The sequence below is a fragment of the Vipera ursinii genome (genome assembly GCF_947247035.1).
Source record: "Vipera ursinii genome assembly, chromosome: 6".
Classification (NCBI taxonomy): Eukaryota; Metazoa; Chordata; class Lepidosauria; order Squamata; family Viperidae; genus Vipera; species Vipera ursinii.
Window position 1 is genome coordinate 4,303,664 of NC_139515.1, and position 12,423 is coordinate 4,316,086.

General features: G+C 44.9%; 1 protein-coding gene across 1 annotated transcript in view; it reads left to right on the forward strand.

Moving 5' to 3' along the window:
• PRKAR2B (protein kinase cAMP-dependent type II regulatory subunit beta) overlaps positions 1 to 12,423 on the forward strand; it is a 62,950-nt gene that overhangs the window by 1,077 nt on the left and 49,450 nt on the right. The gene's annotated exons all lie outside the window — the stretch shown is intronic.

Sequence of the window (12,423 nt, forward strand, 5' to 3'; positions counted from 1 at the left end):
GGAGAAGTTGGAGGAGGAGGAATAATAGAAGGAGAAATTGGAGGAGGAGGAGGCTGCCACTCCCCCTCCATTGAGCAAATGGAGGCAAAACAGGAGCTCAGCCGAGCCTCCTCCGGGTTGGGGGTTCACACTGCCTTCCCCCTAAACCCCAAACCGGGCCAAAACCTCCCCCTCCCCCGCTTTGCAGAATTAACAGGTTCCACCTTAACCAACAGCAAGGAGCTTCCCCGGGATTTTAGGGTGCATTGGAGGGTTGCAAGCAAGCCCTGGCGGGCTGGGTGGCAACCGGCCTTACTCTTCCAGAACCGGTGGTGCCGATGGGGAGTAGGAAGCTTTGGGGAGGAAAACGAAAAATCAGGTTTTCTTTTGGAATTCAAGCCCGGAGCTCTGTGGATGGTACAGATGGCCATTCACAAATGTTGGCGAGAACCGTCCTTTTTTTTGTGTGAATGGAAAGCGCAGCCGTGGTTCTCCGTGCCTTGCAAAAGGGTCGGGCACACCCGCTCTATTGGTCTGCCCAAGGTATAGGCAGTCCTCGACTTACGACACGATTCAGCCCCAACTATTTTGTGGCTAAGTGAGGAATTGGTTAATTTTGCCCCATTTTACGACCTTCCTTGCCACAGTTGTTAAGTGAATCGCCCTAGTCGTTAAATTAGTAACACGGTTAAGTGAAATCTGTATTCCCGCATTGACTTTGCTTGTCAGAAGAAGGGGATCCTGTGATCCCCGGACAATGCGACCGTCATAAATATGAACCAGTTGCCAAGCATCGGAATGTAAATCGTGTGACCCTGGGGATGCTGCAATGGCCGTAAGTGTGAAAAATAGCCATTGGTCTCCTTTTGGAAGTGCCGTCGTAACTTCAGATGGTCACTAAATGAACGGTTGTAAGTCGAGAACTACGTGTAATTGAGGATGTCAGAGCCCAGCCTTCAGCCTGTTTCCTCCTGGAGTGCAAGCATGAGGCCTGAGAAGGAGAGAGGTCTTGCAAAACCAGAGAGTAAACTTTGCTTTGTAATGTTTGGCTGGGCCGGTAGATTGAGGATGATGAAACGCTGCCTTGGTGGCAAATGGCAGGTCGGAATGGGACAACAAGGTGAGGGGGTCACGTTATTCTCCAAAGCTCCGGAGGGAAGGACGAGAAGCAATGGTTGGAAACTGACCAAAGAGAGAAGCAATCTGGAATTAAGGAGAAACTTCCTAACAGTGAGGACAATCAACCAGTGGAACAACTTGCCACCAGAAATTGTGGGCGCTCCATCACTAGAGGTTTTAAGAAGAGACTGGACAATCATCTGACTGAGATGAAGTATGACCTCCTGCTTGAGCAGGGGGCTGGACTAGAAGACCTCCAAGGTCCCTTCCAGCATTCTATTCTATTCTATTCTATTCTATTCTATTCTATTCTATTCTATTCTATTCTATTCTATTCTATTCTATTCTATTCTATTCTATTCTATTCTATTCTATTCTATTCTATTCTATTCTATTCTATATTCCTCTTATATTCCTCTATTCTATTCTAAACTCCCGGCCAACTCACCATGGCCAACTCACTGCGGGACAATTTAACAATTCTATTTAATTATTTAAAATAAATGTTAAAAAATATTTTAATTTTTGCCATTCGCATTTCATCCTGTCCCTCCTTTTGCATCCTTTCTTCAATGATTCTATTCTACCGTTTCTTTGATAATAGGGTAAATCTTGTCCTGCAGCTAATTGGCTGCGGCTAGGTTGTCCTGTAGCAAGATAATAATAATAATAATAATAATAATAATAATAATAATAATAATAATAATAATAATAATAATAATAATAATTGGAAGGGACCTTGGAAGTCATCTAATCCAACCCCTTGCTCAGGCAGGAAACCCTATACCATTTCAAATAAATGGCTGTCCAGTCTCTTAAAAACTTCCAGTGTTGCAACATTCACGGCTTCTGGAGGCAGGTAGTTCCACTGGTTAATTGTTCTCACTGTCAGGAAGTTTCTGCTCCTCTCCTTGATGAGTTTCCATCCGTTGCTTCTTGTCCTGCCTTCAGGTGCTTTGGAGCATAGCTTGACTCCTTCTTCTTTGGGGCAGCCCCTGAGATACTGGAAGACTGTCACCCCTCGTCCTTCTCTTCACTAAACTAGACAAGTTGACCACAACTAGTTGGCTGTGGCGAGACGGCCATGGCAAATTCTCATGGACCGATTGCAGGCAGCCCTCAAACATGACCCCATTGGAGCCCCAGAACAAAAGGGAGACATACGTTAAGTGAGTTTTGCCCCATTTTACAACCTTCCTTGCCACCGTTGTTAAGTGAAGCACTGCAGTTAACCACTTAGCAACCCGGTTGTTAAGCGGATCCAGCTTTCCCCTTGACTTTGCTTGTCAGAAGGTCGCAAAAGGGGACCCCGGAGCACTGCAGCAGTCATAAATACAGTCAGTAAGCAAACTTGTGTAAGTTGAGGATTACATGTATGTTTTAAGTTTTCAGAAGCTTAGGGAAAAAAAAAGAACTGTTGTGGGAACAAATGAAAATGTTTGGAAGTATCTTAATAAAAATAATTTCCAACTCATAGTACGTGTCATTCACGTAATCCATCCATTTCCGGTATAACGGCCACTAACCACAATCTTAGGCGACTGGAGAACCAAAAATCACATGATACCAACAGCAAAAATTAAATGAATTCTCCAGAACTGTGATAACGGTAAATCGGTATACCACGAGAGAGGAAATACGGAAGTGCGAATGGCGTGCATTTTAAAGCAGGTATCCGCAGAATTAAACTTCTGGAATTTCCACGAAAATGATTTTCAGACAGACGGATGTGAATTAAAGCAGCACTTTATTGATTAGAGTTAGCGTTGCTCTCCTAATCCAACATGTCCTTTCAGATTATTTTGAAAATTGGATTTTTTTTTAAAAAAAAAAAGCGGTTGGCAAAGATACGACTTGTTTTCATTTCCTAAAATGAAACTTTAAATAAAACAAGCTTGCTGAATTAATTGTATGTCCTTTGAGAGGTTTGCAGACGACAGATCACTGGCTGCATGGAAAGAGACGTGCAGTCCTCGGCTTATAACCATTTGGTTAGTGACCATTTGAAATCACAGCGGCATCGGAAAAACTGATTTACGACCGTTTTGCACACTTACGACCGTTGCAGCATCCCCCTGGTCAGGTGATCAAAATTTGGGTGCATGGCAAACTGGCATGTTATTTGGGACGGTTGCAGTGTCCCGGGGTCACGTGATCACCACTTGTAACCTTCCAAAACCACTTCCAAGAAGCAAAGTCAATGGGGGAAGCCAGATTCGCTCAGTGGCCACATGATTCACTTAACAACAGCATTGATTCACTGTGGCGAAAAATGGTAAAATGGAGCAAACCTCAAAAACTGCCTCGCTTAGCAGTGGAAATTTTGGGCTCAGCTGTGACTGTTAAGTTTTAAGTGCTAAATTTTAAATATTAAATGAGACCTGCCGGAGTGGCTTAAGAAAATAGATATAATTTAGAACAGGGGTCTTCAAACTTGGCCCTTTCATGACTTGTGGACTTCAACTCCCAGAATTCCTCAGCCAGCCACTGGCTGAGGAATTCTGGGAGTCGAAGTCCACAAGTCATAAAAGGGCCAGGTTTGAAGACCCCTCCCAGAATGCCTCAGCCAGGCACGCTGGCTGAGGCATTCTGGGAGTCGAAGTCCACAAGTCATAAAAGGGCCAGGTTTGAAGGCCCCTGTTGTGGGTGCTCCATCACTGGAGGCTTTTTTAAGAAGAGACCGGACAGTCATTTGTCGGAAAGGGGTCTCCCGCTTGAGCAGGGGGTCCGACTAGAAGACCTCCAAGGTCCCTTCCACGCTCTATTCTGATTGATTGATTCCTTATGGGAAAAATATGTTCGATACTCACCATTTCTGGTCCTCCCCACGCCTGCCAGAACCAATGAACAACGAATACCAAGCTACCCCTGTACTAACCAGGTTTGATCGTGTTTAGATCAAATAGCTAATGGCTCTGTTGCAGCTTGGCAAGGAAATAGGTGTAATCAATCATAGGTCTGGCCGGTGGCTGTGCTCTTTGCTAAGGTACATTCTCTCGTGTGGCGTGCACCGTACGATCCCTTAGGTTTATGCACAATAGCAAATAACGACACGGCAAGCGCTGTCAGTTTCAAACGCAGCGGTCTTTGATTGGTCGTGCGCTTTCGCACTGCCGCTTTGGACTCTTCGCAAAGCCGGTTATCAGACAGCATTGTTGAGAAGAGGGATGAGACGCAATCCTACATTCATCAGATAATTGCAAACTGAAAAGCAGAAGGAATGGCCACGGATTGAAAAGAGTGCCCGGGAACAGAATGGCTGTCAAATTTGAAACTTTCCATCATGTTAAAAAACCGGTGGATTTTACCGTGGGTAGGTGAGGTTCTTTCCAATTGTATTCGTCGATTTTTTTTCCAGTATTTTTTTTAAAGACTTTTTTTCCGTGTCTCCTCGCTAGAGGCTGTGGAAAGAGAGGGGATAAGAATTGCAGCTGAGTCGCATTGAGCAGAGAGTTTGACTGACCTCATTGCGAACAAGGTTGCCTTTCCAAAAACTTATTTTGAAAAAAAGATTGCCGTGAGTCGTTGGCTTTAACCCTGGGCATATTGTGGCCGAGGAAGAAGTTCATTGTAAAACCGATTTACATAGAAATTGGAAGTGGTTCGAGGTAGATTAAGGGTTAAATTGTAACCCCGCAAGGTACCTGTCTGTTAATAAATCGTATTAAATTCAGTTAACCTTTCTTTTGAGTGGACATAAATGTGATTATCTTGTTCATTCTGAATTGGTTGATTTTTGTGGCCGTGACGTGTTAAATAAGGCATTAATATTTGGGCATTAAAATTGGCTTGATTTAAGATCTCATAATACAGAATTAGCCAAGATGATTCCCAGTTCCCTATCTACCGTATGTTTTATGATCTGGGTCTTTATTAATACAGGCTCCAATGATGTATGATATTTGTTCCTGGCTAGTGTGTGTTTGTTTATTTTGCAGAGTAATAAATGTTATTGTACCTTTGTGTTTATACCGAGTAAAAGTTCCATTAAGGTGGTTCCTGATAATCTTCTCTATCTCTGCTTGTTTCCCAAAATAATTCTTTATATACTTTCTCTGTAAGTAGGACATAATAAAAGAATAGTTTCTTTCTTTATACCATATTTTACAAGTCCCTGTGTTAGATTTCTTGCCGTAAGGCCGAAATAAAGCAATGGATTTCATGCTTTTTTTTTTCTTTTTCTCCTTAAGTTTGTAAAATGAGAGCAGGCTGAAGGCACAAATTGCATTATTAGGAGATAAAGATGCAGGGATGGATGCTAAAATTTGTCTGGGTTCTTTTTTTTTTTAAAAAAAAAGAAACTTCCCTTTTAATTCAGAAGTAAATCGTTAGTTACATAGTTAGTCTATATTCATTTTGGTTAGGGCTATATTTTGTTTGGTAAATCATGTTTACAGGATAGTCTGATTTATATAGGCACCACAAAATACACACACACACACACACACACACACACATTTATGTATGTATATGTGTGTGTGTGTGTGTGTGTGTGTGTGTGTAAATTATTCAAATTGCTAAAGAATTTAGGGAGGCTGATATGGCCATTTCGAACTTCTTATGTTCTCATCAGTCAGTCATACCCTTTATCTGAGATTCTTTATTAGCAATTTGAATAATTTACACAAATAATGAACTGTCATAAGTTGTGACTGTATCCTGTGGATAGCCTTGGGTTAGGCCAAAACAGGAAAGAAAGATTTAATTAGCAAGGTGCATTCAAAAGACTTGACAATACTTTACATACATACGTACGTACGTATGTATATATATATATATGCATGCTGGACAGTTCAACGGAAACGTATCTTTTTATTTCTAAACTATATAACACAGTGTTTTTCTAAGCTGCATATATCACTGTTGATGAGATGCAGAATTCCTGCTGATGCATTGTCTTTTGATGAGAGGGTTCCGGCCATCCATCCATCCATCCATCGATCTGTCTGTTGGTTTATTTCTCGTTTGTATATCTCACACTCTTGGCAAAACCCAGGATTATTAAACAGGTTTTTTTCCTGCGGCAATCTTTGGATCAAACTACGGTTTTATATTTATACTTTCCCCGCTTTTTCTTGAGGTTTAAACATACTGGTCTTGGGGCTTCAAGAAATCATCTTTTTTCCGCGCCCCCCTCCCTCCGCGAAGCTGTTTAAAAGAAATATCTGTCCTCAGTTGGAATCTGGAGCCGACTTGATCACATCCTGGTTTCCAACTAATACGGGCCACGATTTGAATTTCCTACCGTGTAAGAAAGAGTCCAGCATAATCGATGAGGTAAAACTGTTCTATCGGCTAAATCAGGGTTGGGTTTTTTTGTGTGTGTTTTTTTCCCCCCAAGCTTGGCTGGGGAATTCTGGGAGACGAGGTCCGCCTAAGTGTCGAGTTATCAAGCTTAGCAAACGGTGGAGATGGATCAGGAAGCAGGAGTTGAGCGAGCAAGAGCTTGGATTAAGATTAAGATTAAGCCTTTAATTATGGCCATAAAATCAACAATCAGACACAGATTAAACAGGTGAAAGCTGAACAAAAAATGAAGCGAAAGCAAAGAAAAATTAGTATGATTTTTTTTTCCAGTTGCAAGAAGAGAGGTTTACTGTGTGATGAGGTAGCCCGGAAAATCCTTAATCCAGTTTCCTCCTCCTCCTCCTCTTCCTCTGCTCCTCTTCCTCTTCTTCCTTCTCCTCCTCCTCTTCCTTCTCCTCTTCCTTCTCTTCTTCATCCTCTTCCTCCTTCTCCTTCTCCTTCTCTTCCTTCCGCTCCTCTTCCTTCTCCTGCTCCTCTTCCTCCTCTTCTTCCTCTTCCTTCTCTTCTCTTCCTCCTCTTCTCCTCTTCATCCTCTTCCTTCTCCTCTTCCTCCTTCCTTCTCCTCTTCCTCCTCTTCCTTTTCCTCTTCCTCCTCTTCCTTTTCCTCTTCCTCCTCTTCCTCCTCCTCTTTTTTTTTAAATTCCATTTATATCCCGCCCTTCTCCGAAGACTCAGGGCGGCTTACAAGCTTAGCAGTAGCCTTCATTCTATGTATATGCCTGCTTATTAGGGCTTTCACACACACCCCAAGCGGCATTATTACAAAGTCAGCTTAATTGCCCCCCACAATCTGGGTCCTCGTTTTACCTACCTCGGAAGGATGGAAGGCTGAGTCAACCTTGAGCCTGGTGGGACTCGAACCTGCACTAATTGCAGGCAGCTGGTGTTACTTAAGGAGGCATTAGCCCACTGCTCCACCAAGGCTCCTCTTTCTTCTCCTCCTCTTCCTCCTTCTCCTTCTCCTTCTCCTCCTGCTCTTCCTTCTCCTCTTCTCCTCCTCCTCCTCTTCCTCCTCTTCTCCTCCTCTTCCTTCTCCTTCTCCTCTTCCTTCTTCTCCTTCTCCTCCTCCTTCTCTTCTTTCTGCTCCTGCTCCTCTTCCTTCTCCTCTTCCTTCTCTTCTTCCTCTTCCTTCTCCTCTTCCTCCTCTTCTTCCTTCTCCTTCTCTTCCTCTTCCTCCTCCTCTTCCTTCTGCTCTTTCTTCTCTTCCTCCTCCTCTTCCTTCTCCTCCTCTTCCTCTTCTTCCTTCTTCTGCTCCTCCTCCTCCTGAATTCTTCTTTTTCCCCTCCCCCTCCTCCTCTTTCTTCTCATCTTCCTCCTCTTTCTTCTTCTCCTCTTTCTCTTCTTCCTCTCCTCCTCCTCCTCCTTCTCCTCCTCTTCCTTCTCCTCCTCCTCTTCCTCCTCCTCTTCCTTCTGCTCCTCCTCTTTCTTCTCTTCCTCCTCCTCTTCCTTCTTCTCCTTCTCCTTCTCCTTCTCCTCCTTCTTCTCTTCCTTCTCCTCCTGCTCCCGCTCTTCCTTCTCTCCTCCTCTTCCTTCTCCTCCTCCTCTTCCTTCTTCTGCTCCTCCTCCTCCTGAATTCTTCTGCTCCTCCTCCCCATTTTACACACCTTAAGGTAGCATAGCTAACGTTCTCACCTCTTGTTTTCCCACAAAACCATCCCATCACCTAGCAGAAACCCAGTAGTTCATTACAAAAAGGTACCAGAATCCATGTGTCTCCCCCCCCCGGATATATTTTCTCCTTATCTGAATTTTTGCTCCTCTCCCCGTTCTGCCCCTGCTGTCCTTTTGAGGCGATATAAGAGTCCTTTTCTATTCCAAATACAGTACATATTTTTAACTGCGGTACCTTTGAATTAACCTGCTAGTAGGCATTTATTTTTACTACGTGCACACTTGCAACAGGACTGCTTTGATTTTTAACCCTGTCATAGACATTAGGGTAGTAGGCATTTTTCTTTCAGCAGAAAAACAAAACAAAACAAATTATACAGGAAAGTTACAGATAGGGCAATAAGTCCTCCATAACAGCCCGTTTGATCTAATGGTTAAGGCACCAGGCTAGAAAGTGGGGAACTGTGAGTTCTAGTTCTGCCGCAGCCATGAAAGCCAGCTGGGTGACTTTGGGTCAGTCCCCGGGAGACGGTGAGTTTGGGCCAATCCCCGGGAGACAGTGAGTTCTAGTTCTGCCGTAGCCATAAAAGCCAGCTGGGTGACTTTGCCTCAATCCCTGGGAGATGGTGAGTTCTAGTTCTGCCACAGCCATGAAAGCCAGCTGGGTGACTTTGGCCCAATCCCCGGGAGACGGTGAGTTCTAGTTCTGCCGCAGCCGTGAAAGCCAGCTGGGTGACTTTGGGCCAATCACCAGGAGACTTTGGGCTGTTTACTGTTAGCTTGCTTGGGGGGGTATTGTTTCTTTTTCCACTGTTAGTCTAAAGTTGGGGTCTGCAAGACATCTGCAAAAAGCCCACCAAGCTCAGAGAGCACCGAGGACCACTGATTTCAATCCTGACATGCAAATATTCTCCTCTGTCGCTACCCTCTTCAATCCCTGTTGAGATACCTTAGACCAGAGGTCCCCCACCTTTTGGGCACCAGGGACCGGTTCTGTGGAGAGAGGTTTTTCCGCGGACCGGAGGGTGCGTGGTTTTGCGTGCTGCCTGCATCCCGCGGATGGGGCTTTGCTTGTTTGTGCGGACCGGTTGCTGGCATGCCGCGGACCCAGTACCGGACTACGGACCGGGGGTTGGGGGACCCTGGCATTAGACATCCTGTTTCTTCTACGCTCTTGTTGAAGCTGTTGACCTCAAGGCAATTTCCGTAATACCTAGGAGAGAGGAATGTTTACAGTGACGATCCTACGGTTTGTGGTGTCAGCAGTGGCACCTCACTGTTCCTCTCTTGGTTAGAAAGAGAAGAGGGCAGCAAGAACATCTAGCATGCGAACCAGGCCTGAAGGTAGTTAAAGGGTGTCTGTCCTCAATTTACAACGGTTTGCTTAGCGAGCGTTCAAAGTTACCACGGCTGAAAAATGTGACGGATGACCGTTTTTCCTAGGTGCAGCCTTTGCAGCATCCCCGCGATCGTGTGATCAAAATTCAGATACTGGGCAGTTGGTTCATATTTATGATGGTCGCCGTGTCCCGGGGTCATGTGATCCCCTTTGGCGACCTCCTGACAAGCCACGTTTCACTTAACAACCGTGCCAGATTCACTTAACAACCGTGTTACTAAGTTAACAACTGCAGCGATTCAACTTCACAACTGTGGCAAGAAAAGTCGCAGAACGGGAGAAAAACTCAATTAACAAACATCTCACTTAGCATCATGAATTTTCGGCCCCATCGTATTCGTAAGCCGAAGACTTGTCGTTGCTTTTAATGTTGTAATGGCTGATTTCACTCCCTGGAGCCTAATTGATTTTTTGCTCTCCGAGGTTAGGGAAAAAAATAAAAAAAGTCCGGAGACTGGTAGTAAGTTTCCCAATTAACACGTTTTTCTGAAAATGCGTTAAGACTGTGCGCTGCTGCTCACTTCGTGGGATGCCTGGCGACGCATAGACCGACATAAAATTTAAATTGGGCAGAGCAGAGAGGCATTCCTTGTCTGAGACTGCTTCACAGTAACTTATCGCTGAACGAACCATTGTGAGGAGCTAACAACCCTGTTGTGTTTGTTGACACCTTTGAGATTGCTTGATACCTTGTGATTTATCTGAACTCAGCAATTCTCTCACTCAACAGTGTGGAGTAGTAGTAGTAGTAGTAATAATAATAATAATAATAATAATAATAATAATAATAATAATAATAATAATAATAATAAGTAGTAGTAGTAGTAGTTGGAAGGGACCTTGGAGGTCATCTAGTCCAACCCCCTGCTCAGGCAGGAAACCCTATACCATTTCAGACAAATGGCCGTCCAGTCTCTTCTTAAAAACTTCCAGTGTTGGAACATTCACCACCTCTGGAGGCAGGTTGTTCCACTGGTTAATTGTTCTAACTGTCAGGAAGTTTCTCCTTAGTTCTAGGTTAAATCCCAATTTTCCAAAAGAAATGGCCTGTTATTATTCTGACTTTGTTTTGACTCCAAATGTCACATTCAAAATCTATCAATTCTGTTTGCCCCTTTTATCATGGAGAATCAGAGGGACGTTGCTGGCAGGCGATCGCATATATCAGGGGTCCCCAACCCCTGGGCTGTGTACCACCACCGGTCCAAGGCATGCCGGAAACCGGTCTGCGCAAACAAGGGAAAGTCCATCCGTGGGATGCAGGCAGTGCATGAAATCGTTCCCTCTCCAGTCCCCGGGAAAAACCTCTCTCCACGGAACCGGTCCCTGGCGCCCAAAAAGTTGGGGGCCGCTGGCAATACTGGTAGTCCTCGACTTAAGAACAATTCGTTTAGTGACCATTTGAAGATACCTCATCACTGGAAAAAGGGACTTATGACCGTTTTTCACACTTACAACCATTACAGTATCCCCATGGTCACGTGACCAAGATTCGGACGCTTGGCAACTGGTTCATATTTATGACATTTGCAGCGTCCCGAGGGGTCACATGATCCCCTTTTGCGACCGTCTGACAAGCAAAGTCAATGGGGAAGCCAGATCCGCATAACAACCTTGTTATTAACTTGAGAACTGCAATGATTCCCCTAACAACCGGGCCAAGGAAAGTCGTAAAAGGGGGCAAAACTCACTTAACCAGTGTCTCACTTAACAATGTAAATTTTGGGCTCAGTTACGGTCGTATGTCGAGGACTACCTGTATATCACATTAGAGGGAGAATGTGTGAACTTCCCTCTAATCTTGTGGGTGAGGTATATAGGTTAGTGCAAGGGTCTTCAAACTTGGCCCTTTGATGACTTGTGGACTTCAACTTCCAGAATTCTTCAGCCAGGCATGCTGGCTGAGGAATTCTGGGAATTGAAGTCCACAAGTCATCAAAGGACCCAGTTTGAAGACCCCTCCCAGAATTCCTCAGCCAGCCATGGTGGCTGAGGAATTCTAGGAATTGAAGTCCACAAGTCATCAAAGGGCCGAGTTTTAAGACCCCTGGGTTAGTGGGTCTGCTGTCCATCAGGCCAAGAGTCTGCTCTTGTTTGTTCTCAGTTCTGGACCCATTATGGACCATGGCGTACCTAGATAAGGGGACTGGAGGCTAAAACATATAAGGAACGGTTGCTGGAATTGGGTATGTCTAGTTTAAAGAAGGGACACGGTGGCTCAGTGGGTTAGGGTGCTGAGCTTGTTTATTTTATTTTTTTATTTTTTTATTTTAATTGCTTTTATATCCCGCCCTTCTCCGAAGACTCAGGGCGGCTTACAAGCTTAGCAGTAGCCTTCATTCTATGTATATGCCTGCTTATTAGGGCTTTCATACACACCCCACGCGGCATTATTACAAAGTCAGCTTATTGCCCCCAACAATCTGGGTCCTCATTTTCCCTACCTCGGAAGGATGGAAGGCAGTTTGGCGGGTCGAATCCCGAGTGCCACGTAACAGAGCGAGCGCCTGTTACTCATCCCAGCTTCTGCCAACCTAGCAGTTCGAAAGCACGTAAAAATGCAAGTAGAAAAATAGGGACCACTCCGGTGGGAAGGTAACAGCGTTCCGTGCGCCTTTGGCGTCTAGTCATGCCGGCCACATGACCACGGAGACGTCCTCGGACAAGCGCTGGCTCTTCGGCTTTGAAACGGAGATGAGCACCGGCCCCTAGAGTCGGAAACGACTAGCACGCATGTGCGGGGGAACCTTGACCTTTTAGTTTAATGAAGAGAAGGACCAGGGGTGACAGCATAGCAGTGTTCCAATATTTGAGGGGCTGCCCCAAAGAAGTGGCAGTCAAGCTATTCTCCAAAGCCCCTGAAGGCAGGACAAGAAGCAACGGATGGAAACTCATCAAGGAGAGAAGCAACCTGGAACTAAGGAGAAATTTCCTGACAGAGAACAATTAACCTGCCTCCAGAAGCTGTGGATGCTCCAACACAGGAAGTTAATAAGAAGAGACTGGAC